Source organism: Pyrus communis, chromosome 13 (assembly GCF_041283825.1).
Source record: "Pyrus communis isolate YQ-2024b chromosome 13, ASM4128382v1, whole genome shotgun sequence".
Taxonomy (NCBI): Eukaryota; Viridiplantae; Streptophyta; class Magnoliopsida; order Rosales; family Rosaceae; genus Pyrus; species Pyrus communis.
The window spans coordinates 10,083,099-10,098,804 of record NC_142577.1 but is presented as its reverse complement, the minus strand read 5'-3'; the positions used below and the strand labels follow the sequence as shown (position 1 = coordinate 10,098,804).

The following is a 15,706-nucleotide window of genomic DNA, read 5'->3' as shown; positions in this document are numbered from 1 at the left end:
TATTTGATTTAAGACCCAATCAAGTAGTTTTAAAATCAACAATCTAATACAATTTTTGTTATGTTATGTTGTTAATAAGATGCCTAAAATTACACCTACCATTATACTGACAAAAAGGGCCTTAGGGGCCAATGTTTCCTTGCTTGGTATCATCACATTGAGAATGTCTCAAAGGTGAATGACATATCATATGTGCTGAAGCAATCCCCTCTTCATGTATCTCCAATGAAACTAGCTTCAAGGGAGGAGTGTCAAAATTATACTAGATGATAGGAGCATATTCATGCGACTTAAATGGCTTGTTCTCGTGCATTTACGTTATGTTTCTTTAGTTATTTTAGTCCTTTATGCTTCTTTTGTGTGTTTTCAGGTTCTAAGGGCTTAGGGAGCAAGAAAGTGCATTTTGAGGCTATTTGGAGCATTTTTGGGCATGGATTGGATAGCTTAATCATGGAGCAAAGAGGATGGACGAAATTGAAGCCTTGCATGCTCTTTAGGACATAAAACAAAGGGCCTAGCCCAATCAAACAATCCTTTGAGCCATGCAAAACCCCTAGCCCAATCAAACAATCCATCAATTCACATGCAAAACCACCATTCACACACATGCACCCAAACACTTCCTTGTTGCCGTGCCTTTCCCTTCCACTTTCCAACCTTTCCACATGCAATTTCAGCCACATGCATCTTCAAATAAATCAAGCCACATTCTTCCACTTCCCACTTCATCATTACACCACCATTCATTCTTTAATCCACATGCATTCATCATCATTCACCCTAACTTCAATTCACATGCAAACACATGCATTTACACAACACCAAAACATCTTGTGCCGTGCATCCCTTATGACCATTTTCAGATTTCCTCCATGCATTCACATGCATTTCCAACCTAGCAACACCCCTTTAATAATTCCTAGATGCCACTCACATGCCTTCACATTCATTTCCAACAACAATCACTTCAAATGCCATGCATTCACATGCATTTCCAGCAAGAAAACATCCTTGCCGTGGGCATTCTTTGCATTTCCAGCATCTTCACATGCCTTTCCAGCTTTCCCTTTTATTTCCAGCTCTCATTCTTCATCATTGCAGCCACCTACATGCATTATTTATTAAATCTTCATCATGCAGCCAGAAAATCAGCAAGAAAACTTCCCAAACCTGTGGCCTTCACACAATTCCAGCACATACACACACCTTGCCACATGCAATTCCAGCTTTCACATGCTTTCCTAGCTGTTTTTCCATCATTAACTAGCCACTTGCATCCTAAACAAACAACCATATACACCTCCATTCCTCCTATAAAAACCCTTGCATTCCCATTCATTTGTGATTCAATTCACACACCTCTATTCACAACACAAACACACACCATCTTCCACACCATTCAAGCTTGCCGTGGGTTCTCCTTCCATTTCCAGCATCCCCCCTTCCATTTCCACCACTCCTCATCCCTCCAAAACACTTCCCAATCCCTCCAAAACACTTCCCAATCATTCCTCCATACAAACACCAAACCAACAACATCCCTTAGACCTTATGCTACAACGAAGAGGAGGAGAAGAGTGCCTAATCGTTCATACAATTCAAGTTTGAGTTGTTGGAATTTTTAGGTGTTGCTTTTCCTCGATTCCAATGTTTAATTTCAATTCTCTTTGCCTTGTACGTATGAGGAACTAAACCCCCCTTGGCTAGGGGGGGATTCGACATACATGTTTATGCTTGCAATATGATTTGATTACTTCTAATTGCGTTTCATAAGTTGTGAATTCAATTTGTTTAACTATTTGATTGATAACCTATTTATGTATGTTTATTGAGAGTGCACGCTTAATTTTCATGCATGAATATGACGCTAGAATATAAGTGAGTTTCACCTATTAGTTATGAACTTATATTCACAAGTAGTGGAGGTTGCTTATAAACAATCGCGTTAAATAAATTCTTGGCATAAGTTTCATGCAATCATAGTAACGAATGCCTCGTCAACACTTATAGTTTTCAAAGAACTTAATGATTCTTGCTTGTATCTCTATTATGCAATTCATGTAGGGAACTTGTGGGGAATGCTTTGGGTTGTCGTATGCAATCATCCAATTCATTAACTTAAGGAAAACTTGACGGTTAATTTAAGCGGACCTAATTAACCCGGGGTGTTGAGAATTCATGGTTTATTGAAAAGCAATTAGAAATCGTTTTGTATGCAAGTATAACATGTGTGGAGATGAACCTCTTAGCTAGCTTCCCATCCATTCATTTCCGTCAAATTCGTATTTACAATTTGTTTTCTTTGCAATCTATCCATTTTAGTTTAATCTCGTCCAAACCTAAATCCCCCCCCCCCCCATATTTTGTTTAAGTCTTAGTCTTAATCTTTCTTATTTTTAGTTTTGCATTCTTCGCATCAAATAGTGTTTTAAACTTGTTTTTACGTTTTTGAAGTCAAATCCAAGTGATTAACAATCCCTCCTAATCCCCGGTCCAGAACGATCCCTACTTACATACTTACTACAATTGACAAAAAGAGGGTTTAATTTGTGTGCGTATAATTCTCGCATCACTAGACACTTTGAGGATGACTTACAAGCCAAATGCTTAATCCTCACTTCACTTAGTGAGGAGCTTAAGAAGCTACATGAGCACATGGACACTTCTTGTGCCATGGTTGAAAGTTTGCATAAGATACATGACATTGAGACGTATGATTCTCAAATGTTTGTAGTCTATTGAATGCCAAAATGGTAAAGGGGACATCGGTCCAAAAACATGGACAAAAACATGGAAATGATCTTTCAAGATCTAAAGAGTTTAGGAACTTCCATCGATGGGAAAATGGCCCATGACTTTTTCCTTGCATCTCTCTCGAATGATTTCACTAAGTTTATAGTAACCTATAAAGTGAATAGATTTGATCATACTTTTACCGAGATGATTGACATGTGCTGTAAGTTTGAACAAAGTTTCAAAAAGGACAGTGGGAGTGAGAATGCAATCACAAGGAAAAGGTTGCATAAGAAGAAGGCAAGAAAATCCAAAGGAACATGCTTTCATTGTGGAATGGATGAATGTTGGAAGAAGATACACAGGGTGCGCATTGCAAGCCTTATGACACGAACTTTTGAAGAGACTATTTCTGTCATAGAGAGTGCTTTTATAGTAAGCTTCAATTCTTGGATATTTGATTCAGGCACTAATCAACATATCTGCAATTCATTGCAGGGACTAACAGGGAGCAAGACACTACGCAATGGGAAGATGATTATGCGTGTTAGGAACGGAACTAAGATCTCTGCAAAAGCAGTAGGCACCTACATGCTTAAACTACCCTCTTGGGAAGTCTTGGAACTTAAAAATTGTTTATATTTTTCTTCACGTATAAAGAATTTGATTTCCATCTCTACGCTTTTACAAGATGGGCACTCAGTATTGTTTGACAAAATGAGTTGCACTTTATACTTGAACGGTCATATTATCTCTCATGGTAATATGATAGAGGGACTTTTTCACCTAGAGACAAGTAGTGGGATGCACTATATTGAAAGCGGGAATACCTCAAAACCCAAAAGGGCTAGAGAAGAAGTTAACCAAGAAAAGATGTGGCATCTTAAACTTGGACATGTGACCTTGATAAGATTCGCGAGATGTCGAAAGACGGATATTTCTGCCCATTAGGTAATGACCAAATGGGTACTTGTGAATGTTGCTTGAAAGGGTAGAAGACTAAATCTCCATTCATTGGGAAAGGAGAGCATGCCACTGAAATTCTAGGGTTAATCCACACTGACGTATGTGGACCTATGTCTACTACGTCTAGATGAGGCTTTTCCTACTATATCACATCCACCGATGATCACTCTCAGTTTGGCTATGTGTATCTTATGAAGTATAAGTCAGAATCCTTTGAAATGTTTAAAGAATTCAAGAATGAAGTTGAGAAGCAAACCGAGAAGCAGATAAAGATCCTAAGATTAGATCAAGGGGGAGAGTATCTAAGTAACGAGTTCCTAGATTATCTCAAAGAGTGCGGAATAATATCATAGTGGACTCCACCGAGAACTCCACAACTTAATAGAGTTTCTGAAAAGAGAAATCAAACATTGTTGAACATGGTTCGTTCTATGATGAGTTCCGCCGATCTACTAGTAACATTCTGAGGATACGCTCTATATACAGGAACCTATTTGCCTAATAGAGTACCTTGACGGCCATATGCGAATTTGCATAGGTATAATCCCGAACTTGGTCCATATTTCCTTCATTGATTTATGCTTTAAGTAACTGATGTGGTTGATAGTAATGTAGACTTGTTGCTGGGTGCATCCGGCACTTTCATTTCATTCTCTTGTTTGTGCCTGGAATGTTTTGAAAGAAATCTGCATATTCATAGACATATGTATCAGATTCACATAGATACTGCTAGAAAAAGATAAATTAAAAACAAAATATTTTTGTAGTTTTCAATTTTTTTTTTAATTGCATAGTAAGTGAAACAAATAGTAACGAAATTAACAACCATAAAATACTTGATCGAATTTAAAAGAAACTAAAAAGAGTAGGGATAGAAAATTGGGTTGTGTAACATCCCACATCGCCCAGGGGAGTGATCCTTATATGTATATTCCCATCCCTACCTAGCACGAGACCTTTTGGGAGCTCACTGGCTTCGGGTTCCAAAGGAACTCCGAAGTTAAGCGAGTAGCGCGCGAAAGCATTCCCAGGATGGGTGACCCATCGGGAAGTTCTCATATGAGTTCCCAAAAACAAAACCGTGAGGGCGTGGTCGGGGCCCAAAGCGGACAATATCGTGCTACGGTGGTGGAGCGGGCCCGGGAAGTGGTCCCCCCCGGGCCGGGATGTGACAATTTGGTATCAGAGCCTAAACCTGGCCGCGAGTGTGCCGACGAGGACGTCGGGTTCCTAAGGGGGGTGGATTGTAACGTCCCACATCGCCCAGGGGAGTGATCCTTATATGTATATTCCCATCCCTACCTAGCACGAGGTCTTTTGGGAGCTCACTGGTTCCATAGGAACTCCGAAGTTAAGCGAGTAGCGCGCGAGAGCATTCCCAGGATGGGTGACCCATCGGGAAGTTCTTGTGTGAGTTCCTAAAAAAAAAACCGTGAAGGCATGGTCAGGGCCCAAAGCGGACAATATCGTGCTACGGTGGTGGAGCGGGCCCGGGAAGTGGTCCCCCCCCGGGCCGGGATGTGACAGGTTGTCTCCCAACAAACACTTTAGTTAACATCTATAGCTAGACGTTGTCGAAGGCTAGTGATCAAGTTACTTGTTCCTTCAGAGTTGATGACTCTCTTGCACTAAACTTCCTTAGAAATGGCTTTAGTAAATAATTATTGACCTTGAGAACACAACCCTTGCCCTCTATTTCAATGCCCACATTACCATTTTGAAAAACCTTTTTACCAGGTTGTAATTTCTTAAAATTTGGGCTGCCTTGCAACTTTTTATGTTTTTTCTTAATGTTAATCGGCTGGACATCATGCTGCACACTTTGCTGTTGCATGACGTATGCAATCACAAATCAAATTTGGAGGCTTTATGGACAGATGTTCAATTGATGATCTGGTCATAAACTCGGCACTAGGTAAACCATGTAATGCATCAACATGCATGCATTCTTGCTTTTCACCTAGATGTGTGGCAGCTTCAAACAACCTAAAAACAACTGTTTGATCTTCAACCCGGAATGTTAGTGTTCCGGCTTCAACGTCAATAAGTGTACGGGCTGTTGCCATAAAGGGCAGCCTAAAATGATGGCTATTTTCAAATCCTCATCCATGTCTAGAACCATAAAATCAACTGGCAAAAATAGATTGTCCACCTTTACAATAACATCTTCAACGACCCCTCTAGGATAGGTAATTGAATGATCTGCCAATTGAATAATGTTGGAGATTGGCTTCAGCTCACCTTTACCTAAACGTTTAAAAACAAAATAAGACATTAAGTTTACACTAGCACCTATATCAATTAAAGCACTGCTAAAATCACAATTTCCAATGGTGCAAGAGATAGTAAAAATCCCTGGATCTTTCTTCTTTGGAGGTAATTTACGCAATAAGACAGCGCTACACTGTTCTATTAACACAATTTTTTCTGACTCAACAAGCTTTCTTTTATTATTGCAAACATCCTTTAAAAATTTGGCATATGAAGGAATCTTTCTAATGGCTTCCAACAATGGCAAATTAATATGAACTTTAGCCAAAGTTTGCATAAAATCTTTTAACTGTTGATCCTTAGCCTTTGGAATCAATCTTTCTGGGTATGGTGTTGGAGGCTTATAAACACATTCAGGAGTTTGCACCGAGGGAATGTTAGATTCTGCCAGGTTGTGTTCTGCTGCAATTTTAGTAACTGTTTTTTATGTTTTTGCTGTTGGCTGCACAACGCTAATTTCTTTATTTGTTCGACTATCATAACTCTTTCCGGATCTCAAAGTCCTTATTACACAACAATCTTCTGTACCTCTTGGGTTTAGAACTATTTGGCTAGGAAATTTCCCTTTTTCTATTTCTGTGATATGCGCAGCTAGCTGTCCAAATTGTTGCTCCAAACTTTTAATTGATGCTTCAACATTTTGAATTCTTTAATTGTTGCCATCTATGAATGATTGAGTTGTTGCTGCCAATTTAGCAAGTTGATCATCCAAAGATGGTTTAGATGGAATAAATGGTTTTTGTGTATGCTTGAATGGTTTTACATTATTCAGATTGTCACCCCATTTGAAATTAGCGTGATCCCTCCATTATGGATTGTAATGAGTTGCATATGCATCATTCCTAGGCCTTTGATAGATGTTCATCATATCAACATGTTTCTCAACAAGCTCTAAGTAGGATTCTTTATGCTGGCAACCCATTATATTGTGCGTAGCTATGCTGCACATACTGCAAACTGTTGGTGTAGGTGGTTGTTATGTAGAATTTGCAATTTGTTGTAGAATAATATCAAACTTTGCATCTATTTTTTTCTCCATTTTTTCTATTCATGCAAACATGCTAGGAGAACTTGCTGATGACTCAAAAATACCCCTTTCCTGTGAATGTCCTGCTGCCCATTGTTGAGATTATGTTGCCATCATATCAAACAGTTCAAACGCCTCTCTTGTAGATTTATTTGATAACAATCCTCCCGCTGATGCATTAACATGGCTTTTTGATGTACGATTAAGCCAATCAAAGAAAATATTCATTTGTGTGTCTGAATCAATATTTGCATGTGGACACTTTATGTACATCTTTGTATATCTCTCCCAAGCTTCATGGAACTCTTTATTAGGCTTTCGAGTGAATGTCATAATTTCCCTCTTGTAATTCAATGTCTTGGATGCTGGATAATATTTGTTCAGGAATTTTGTATGTAATTGTTGCCAAGTAGTAATGCATTTAGCTGGTACAGTGAATAACCATGTTTCCGCTTATCCTTCAAAGTGAAAGAAAAACAATGTAACTTAATAGCTTCAGCAAAAAAACTCCTAATCAAAATATTTTTGCAACCCACAAGAAATTTTGCAATATGTCTGTTCGCATCCTCGTTAGGCAGCCCATGAAACATTGGTAAAATTTCAAGTATGTGGTGTTTGATTTCGAATGTGTCTTCCTCTTCCTGGGCAGGATAGACTATGCAATTAGGAACATCATTTGCACGGGCAGCCAACAACTCTCTGAGTGGTCTGCCTACTGCAGGTATTGCTAACACCATTTTAATCTCGCTGTCCACAAATTTAGCAAACAAATCTTGTAGAAACGTGTCCTGCAGTGAAGGACCAGATGCTAAAAATTGTTCTCTGTGCTGTTTTTGTATTATCTGTTCAGGCTCTGGGCCAAACAGAACAAACTGTACAGGTTGTGATCTGGTGCAGACCATGCATAGATTTCAGCAATCTGAAAAGAAAAAAACCAAAATTAAATTAAAACAAAATTTTTTTTAAACGAAAATAATTAACTAAGAATATGATAAAAACAAATTAATTAAAACAATCCCCAGTGTCGACGCCAATTTCTTGATAGGATTTTTAGTACCTGCGCAAATAGAGTTAAAATCACTTAAAATACTTGCAAGAATACTAGGTAATTTTAGTGTAAATGCTCATGCAAGGTTGTTGTCCCCAAAGATTGTTTGACTAATTTTGTAATTAAACTAACTCTTAATTAACTATTAAAACATATTTTATCAAAGAACTGAGATTTATGAATTTAAAAAGATTAGATAAACGATAAAAGAAATTTGAAAGTCTGGAAATAATAACAGCAAAGAAGAAAAACGTTTTTATAAAATTAACAATTTAGAGAAATCTAGGGTTTAGCCATCACCGTCACAATCCTATGCAATTCTATCAATTACTTATGAATTTCCACATATATGCTTTGAAGGTTAGGTTTCCCTAATGCATATTTTCCTTGTGTTGTTCAAGCAAAAATGTATATCTAACATGCAATCCGTCTGTGATGTTCAGATCAAATATAAACATGCAAGACTCATTAAGTTTCATGAAAACCCTTTGAAAGATCATGCAACCCTTAAGAACGTGATGTTCGCCTTAAGTGAACTTACAATTACTAATCACAAGAAACCCTCCTTAATTTCAGGGTGATGTTCCAACAGAAATTGCACCAAATTACTTGTCTAAATATCCTAATGGTGATCAATTATTAAAATATATAGATAGTTTTAATCATGGTGATTAATAATTCAAAGCAAGCATGCATCCATTCATAAGCAAATTAATAAAATCACATATTCATGTTAAGGCTTATGGCCTAACCCTAGTAAAGGAATTAGTTACGCATACTCAAAATAAAAATCAAAGAAAATATTCTTAGAATGAAAACACCTTGAAGTAGAAAATCTGAAAGCCTTTGAAAACCCTAGCAAAGTTCTCTGTCTCCAAAGTTGAATAAAGGAAGTGTAGAAAAAAAAGTAAGAACGTCCAAAGCAATATATTTGCTAAGCCCCTGCACAAACCCTAAGACATAGGTCTCTTATTCCAACTAAGAAACTAAATAATAATCAAATAACTTGGAAAATAGAGTCCTAATTAAGCTAGAAAAATCTGCACATAAACCATCCAACCACGTTTTAGCCTCAAATATCCTCTAAATCCGGCCCATAATAGTTTGTTTTGAAGATCGAGACGTTCAGAAGGCCACAAACCCATCCGAGGTCATCTTGGGCTCCAAAAACGCAATTCAAGCCCAAAAACATCACTTTCTAGCACCGCACACTGCCTCTTTATTCTATCGTCAGAAAATCATCGCTTGGTAGAAAAATCTGATATTTTAATACTCACAAACGTCCTCCAACTGGAATTACTCCAAAATTCGTCCATTTGATCCTATTTTGCTCTAGAGGAAGTCGAAAATCCTATATCAAAAATACAACTCAAAGTATCAAAATTCTTTCAAAATATTAATCAAAATATACTAAGAATAGGGTTAAATATATAATATAAAATCCGCTCATCAGTATTTTCTTAGGGTTTTGTAGCGGTTTCGGCATTATTCTTTATTTAATAATATTCGTATTGTTTTATTGTCTTGTTCATCGCGCGCACTATGGTATCAGAGCAGGTTTGATTCTTCGGAATTTAATCTGCTCTTGCATGTCCTGTATCAGATTGTTGTTGCCTTCCACTGTTTGATTGTTCCAATTTAGATTAATCGTGAAAATTGGTTGTAGTCCCCAAAAATAAAGTTGTCATTGTTCATTGTTCATCGTTCGTTCTTATTCGGTACTCCAGCATCTGACCTTCATCTCTAGCAATCTCGTACATGCCACTGGTTTTGACGAAATCCAGACCAGTGAACCACAAACTCGGATCGAGTTCTTCTCCGCCTTGGATCACCTCAATCTGCACCCGTACCTGAATCCATCTATGCAACACCGCACTTGACTAGTGCAACCATTGAACCACCATCTACTGCTGCACACTTCGCCTGTAATTCCTTCTGTACAAGAGACGAGATCCATCGAACCCATCAAACCGATTCTATCCCACTAATCTACATTCCACACCTCTATTGATATGGACCCACCAAGTCTACCAAGCTTGTTTTCTACGAAAGGAACAGAAGAAAAAGAATGAGGAAGAAGGAGAAAAAAATAAAAATGAAGGGAAGTGTTGATCCGTGAGCAGTGCAGTGAAAAAAAACAAAACAAACAAAAACACAAATATGTGTTTTTTCTTTTATTGGGCCACTCGTTGTTCTGAAAGGCCCACACTACTGTTGGAAAATCTACCGTAGCCATTCACAACGATTGCTTGATTGCTTGGACTGGTGAGTACTCGTGTGACGTTGTAAATTTGGTAAATTGGATTTTTTTTTCTTGCTTGTTTGTTCAGAAGTTTGTTTGAAAGTTGGCACTGGCATTACAAGTTTGCATTAGAACTGGCACTGGCATTGGAATCTTGCACTTGCACTAATGGAATTTCATATTGGAAATGGCATCAAAAATTAGCATAATGGTGCTTGCATTCACATCTGTTTGTTGGCAAACTCATGTCATCTACTGCTATGAGTTCGATGGGGGTGTTGGAAAAAATTAGTATAGATTTTTTATTGTTTGGTTTTTCAGACCTAGCCCGTTAGTATTAGGGTTTCGTTTCTTTGCCTGTTAGGGTTTGGTTAGTTTTCTATATATATGGTACTTCGTAACTCTATAATATAACAAGTTAGTGATGATGTAACTTTTTAATCCATGTTGTCTCAATACATGCATGGGCAAGAGACAAGTACTCCGATTAAGCAAGACTGAGAGGTCGTTGGTTGCTTTTTAAAGCACTAAGAAATGAGATTTGTGCCAAGATAAAGTAAAATAGCTAGTGGTGGAATGACGAGTGTCTAGAAAACCCGCCCGATCAACATCAGAATAAGTGGATAAATTTGTAGAAGAAAGTTGAGGAGTCAAAGTGAGACCAAAATTCATAGTATCTTTGATATGTGTACAATCCATTTGGTGATAAGCTCATATTTATATATATTTACATCAAATTCACTTGTCTTTTTTTAGTTAGTTCCTTATATTTTTGAGGTATCTATTAGTTCCTTATATTTTTGACGTATCTACTTTGTTTTTGTGTTTAGTGGGATTTTTCAAGAAAAGAAGCGAAAAAGAGCACAAGTGGGATTTTAAATAGCAATTCGTCAAAACTGCCTATGCAGATGAGCTGACTTTGACAACGAGTTACGGACAGCTCAGAATGGTTCAGAGAGTGGACCTTATATTTTTTTAAAGTTATGGATGTCTATTTTCTGGAACATTTTACAGCTTGTTATTATAATTTTTCTTGAAGACGTTATGCATGTTTTAACACCGAAAGGTTCACAAGAGGCTGAGCAGTTTGTAACTGACAAGAAATCAATGAAAGCAATAAACACAATAAATCCTGGCAGCCACCATTGATGCAGCCAAGAAAACCCACAAGTCTCAATAATAATTAGCTTTAATTAATCTTGAATTGTCATGATGGTGGGAACCATAACATATTTGGAAGGTTATGAAAAGAAAAGAAAAGAAGCTAAGTGGGGGAGGAAAAAAAAAAAAAAAAGGCAGCAAGAACATTAGGGGAAGGAGGAAAAGAAGTAGCAAGGTCCTCATTCTTTTCTTTTGGTTTTATCTTCTCAAACTCATGTCTTTCTTTTGGTTTAATTTAAGAATTATGTGTAACTAAATCTCTAGAAGTTAGGGGTTGTTGTGAAGCCTCAATTATGATTGCAAGTTTGTTATGACATTTTTTTTAATTTCTTTTATGAAAGATGAAAATTGGTTCACTGCCTATGTTATTGATGAATTCTTTATGTGTTTTATATGGATGCATACTTAGTAAGCATATCTATGATTTTAATGCTATGAATATATGTGTGCCTGCCCTTACCAAATGAGGACTTACATATGTTCTAGAGTAGTACTTATTAATTGCAACTCACATGTGAACCAATTTCTAGGATAAGCAAGACAATGCTAATACTTACGATGCCTTGTGATGACTCAAACTCATTTTGCTCTTAATGATTTCTACTTGTTATGTCTATGAACACGCCATTCTAGATTGCATGCTAGGAACTATGTTAAGTTGAAAACACCATTATCTTAACATAGTACGTAAGAGAGAGTAATAAATTGAGTTCTAACAATGAGCCAACTTAAGCATCTTCATCTAGAAATAAAAGTAATTTGAATGAAACATAACATGTTTGCATAATTATTTGGTGGTGGATAGCAATTCCCCTAACTCATTTTCTTAATTTGTGAACTAAAATCAATTTTCATTATTTTATTTTTGTTTCTGTCTTGATTTTGTTGAATTTATTTAAAATAGAAAATCAACTCCAAAATTTGTGTGAGTGTACCTCTGTGTGTCTAGTGTCTTCTTGTTAAACTTTGTCGAATTTAGATAAGTCTAAGTTAGTATAATAATTTTCGATGGCTGGTCTGTAAGAACAACAGTCTAGTTTTTGTGAATTTTAAGTACTTAGACAAGACAATCTTTTGCCAAATCTTAGTATTAATAAAGAAAATCAATAGGAAACTTGTGTGCTACTTTGTGGTGTGCTTTTTAAACCTATCAAATTTTTGGCATTGTGCCAGCAGGGAACGTTGTTTCTAATTACTTATTTATCTATTGTGTTCTATTTCTTGTCTAATTAGAAAGAGGATTTGAGCTCAAGTCTGGAATGATTCACTATTTGCCTAAGTTCCATGGCTTCTCAATAGAGGATGCCAACAAGCATCTCATGGAGTTTCACGTGGTATGCTCAAGAATGAGACTAGCAAATGAGGATGAGGAGCAAGTCAAGTAAGGGCGTTCCCATTTACATTGGAAGCTAAGGCTAAGCAGTGGCTTTACAACCTGCCTCTTGGATCAATGAACACATGGAACCAAGTGAAGCAAACATTCTTAAAGCAATATTTTCCAACCACTAAAGCTGCATGCATAAGGAAAGATATATGTGCAATCTGACAACAACATGGACAGTCCTTTGGAGATTATTATAAGTGGTTCACGCACTTGGTTGCATCTTGTCCTAATCATCAAATTTTAGAGCATCTTCTCATATAATATACCTTTATGAGGGGTTGTGTGGCACGAATCATGTAATGCATGATGTAGCAAGTGGAGGTGCATTCATGGACAAGACGCCAACTAATGGTAAGGCATTGATAAAGAACATAGCCGGCAACACATGACAATTTGGAGGGAGAGATGAGCTACCTCTTAAGAAAGTCAACGAGGTTGTGGTGGCTCCAAAACCTGTGTGGTGTGTGTTGAATGATATGACATGCCACGGACATGTGCCCTTCGTTGGTGGATCAACGTGGTTTTGAGCAAGCTAATGTGCTAGGAGGATTTCAAGGCAACAAAGGAAAAAGTATGACTCATTCTCCAACACCTATAATGCGGGATGGCATGATCATCCACACTTTAAGTGGAAGAATCAAGACAACAGGAAACAATTTGCCCCCAACAACTTTAATCGTTCACTTGGCTTCTTTCAAGCAAGACCACATATTAGCCTCTTCAATAACAACATGCTCCATGTAAGTCTCTTGAGGATTTAATTGCTTCTTTAGCTAATTACACTCAATCTCATCAACAAAAAACGACTAAAGCAATTGAAAACCTTGAGCACCAAATGAGTCAACTAGCAAATTTGAAAGCGGCAACAACACCAACTGGGAAAGTTGCCTAGCCAAACTCCAGCTCCAGCTATGAACTTTGGCAAGAGTCGTCAAGTTTGAAGCCAGCTAGAGGTGTTTTTCTATTGGAATTGAACTGTGGTAGTTTAAGGAGGAAATGTTGAGCTTTTGAGTTGAATTCTATTGGTCTTAATCCCTGAATGCACATTTTTGGTTTTACAGAATCTAGCGAACTCCTTCATGGGAAATCCTTCGAGTCCGAGGTGGACTTGACTTCTTTTGGGAAATCCTTCGTTCCCTTAAAATCGATTTTAATCCAAGCTTGGTAACAATCTGGGTTTTTTTGCAGTTTCGGGTGAGGTTCCGAGGCCGGCTAGTAGCGTAGACGACACTGTAAGTTAGGATTAACGGCGAGAATGGCCATTCCGTTAGTTTTAACAGAATCTCTAGATGGTAAAGGTATATTACGTCTCCCCTCTATATACATTTTCCGACAAAAGGCGCGTAGCACCGGCGAGGACGACTGTGATGTTTACTTGTCGAACTGTGACTGCTGTGACTACAACGGTGCGTCTTCCTGACTCGTGGCAGTGCGTGATGGCGCGTGCAAGACCGGAGACCTAACGATGACCGCCGTTTGCTGCCATTCCAACCTTACAATGGTATTATTTGTTTTCAACAAAAATAGTAACTTAAGAAATATTATGTGCTATTTCAATTACAGCAATTCCTCTTATCGTAATTCAATAAGCAATATCGGTCGTTTTTTATTTTTTTTATTTTTAATAATGATATATTTTACACAAAGAGGAGGGGGAGTCCAGCTAAGTCACACAATGGACAATCTAATTTGGTATCAAATTAGCTATCTATGAGATTCAAACCTAAAACCTGTCACTTATAAGTGAAAACGAACATCACCAGATCGTAGTACTGAGTGACAATATCAGTCATTTAGTTATATATAAGTACTTATAATAAGAACAATATCGTATAATTATATAAGGTGGTGATATAACAATTAGACGAGTATTTCTTGCCTAAATGTTTGAACAGTCAGCAATTAATTCATTTCTACAATTAATGTTGTTCAGTAAAACAAAATGCATTTATTTCATGAGGAGTTCATTTCTCAAGCGATATATCCACAAATTGACCATAATCTCCTACTTAATTCTGTGAGCCACATTTTTTGATATTTGCAGTCCATTGTCATCCAGCCTTGACACGTCTTTGAGCAGAGACTGCATGAAAGCTACAGTGAGCAAAACATGTAATTATTAGTAATAATAGCCAATTCTAATTAACAAATTCTTAGTAAAAGAATTAGCCAATTCTAATTAACAACTGCTATAAAACTGGAAGTGCAACATATGAGTTTTTCCGGCATCAACATAGAACCAACAGTTAGAGGAGAGAAAAATCATTACGTATCAGAAATCATAACTTAAACCAAAAGAAGTAAGACACAGTTGATGTTCTTCATGTCCATCTAAGAGATGGGCATGTAAATTTTGTATACAAACACCTGCTGGTTTGTCCAACCTGAGAAGATACTGAGTTCTCATTGAAGATTCAATGCTTAAGTAGTTTATTTATTTAAGTGATTTCCATTTTGTTGAAAAAATGATACCGCCCTAAAAAAATGCAGAACAGCCGCAATCAAATCATTTTTTATGTCCTATACAGTCTGTTAGAAGGTGCCCGAATCACAACAAAATGGAAATCTACAAACTCACTCGCTCTAAGGACTCAACGATTTCTCGCTCCAACAGAATCACATCCAACTCTATCAATTACTTCTGAAATAATAAAACAACCAGGATTGTAATCACTAAAGTCCTAATTATTGAAATCACAAAAGAAGAACAACCAAATTCATAAATTGATGAAAGAAAGGAGTACAAAATTCAATCATAAACTAAAGGAAGAAAACATGTCGAAAGTTTTCTTATAAGAAAATTTGTATGCATTAATATTTTAGTCCTTCTCGAGCTTAAAAATACTATGTACTACAAGTTCAGGAGGCAAAAAA

General features: G+C 37.1%; 1 long non-coding RNA gene across 2 annotated transcripts; it reads left to right on the top strand.

The window, feature by feature from the left end:
- The first annotated feature begins 13,291 nt into the window (after positions 1 to 13,291).
- LOC148691739 (uncharacterized) lies at positions 13,292 to 14,546 on the top strand. Of its 2 annotated transcripts, XR_015955192.1 has the most exons (3): positions 13,311 to 13,785; positions 13,894 to 13,934; positions 14,021 to 14,546. It is a non-coding gene; the product is annotated as an uncharacterized LOC148691739 (long non-coding RNA). The 2 variants fall into 2 exon arrangements; XR_015955191.1 differs by having other exon boundaries at positions 13,292 to 13,785; positions 13,894 to 14,546.
- The last annotated feature ends 1,160 nt before the right edge of the window (positions 14,547 to 15,706 follow it).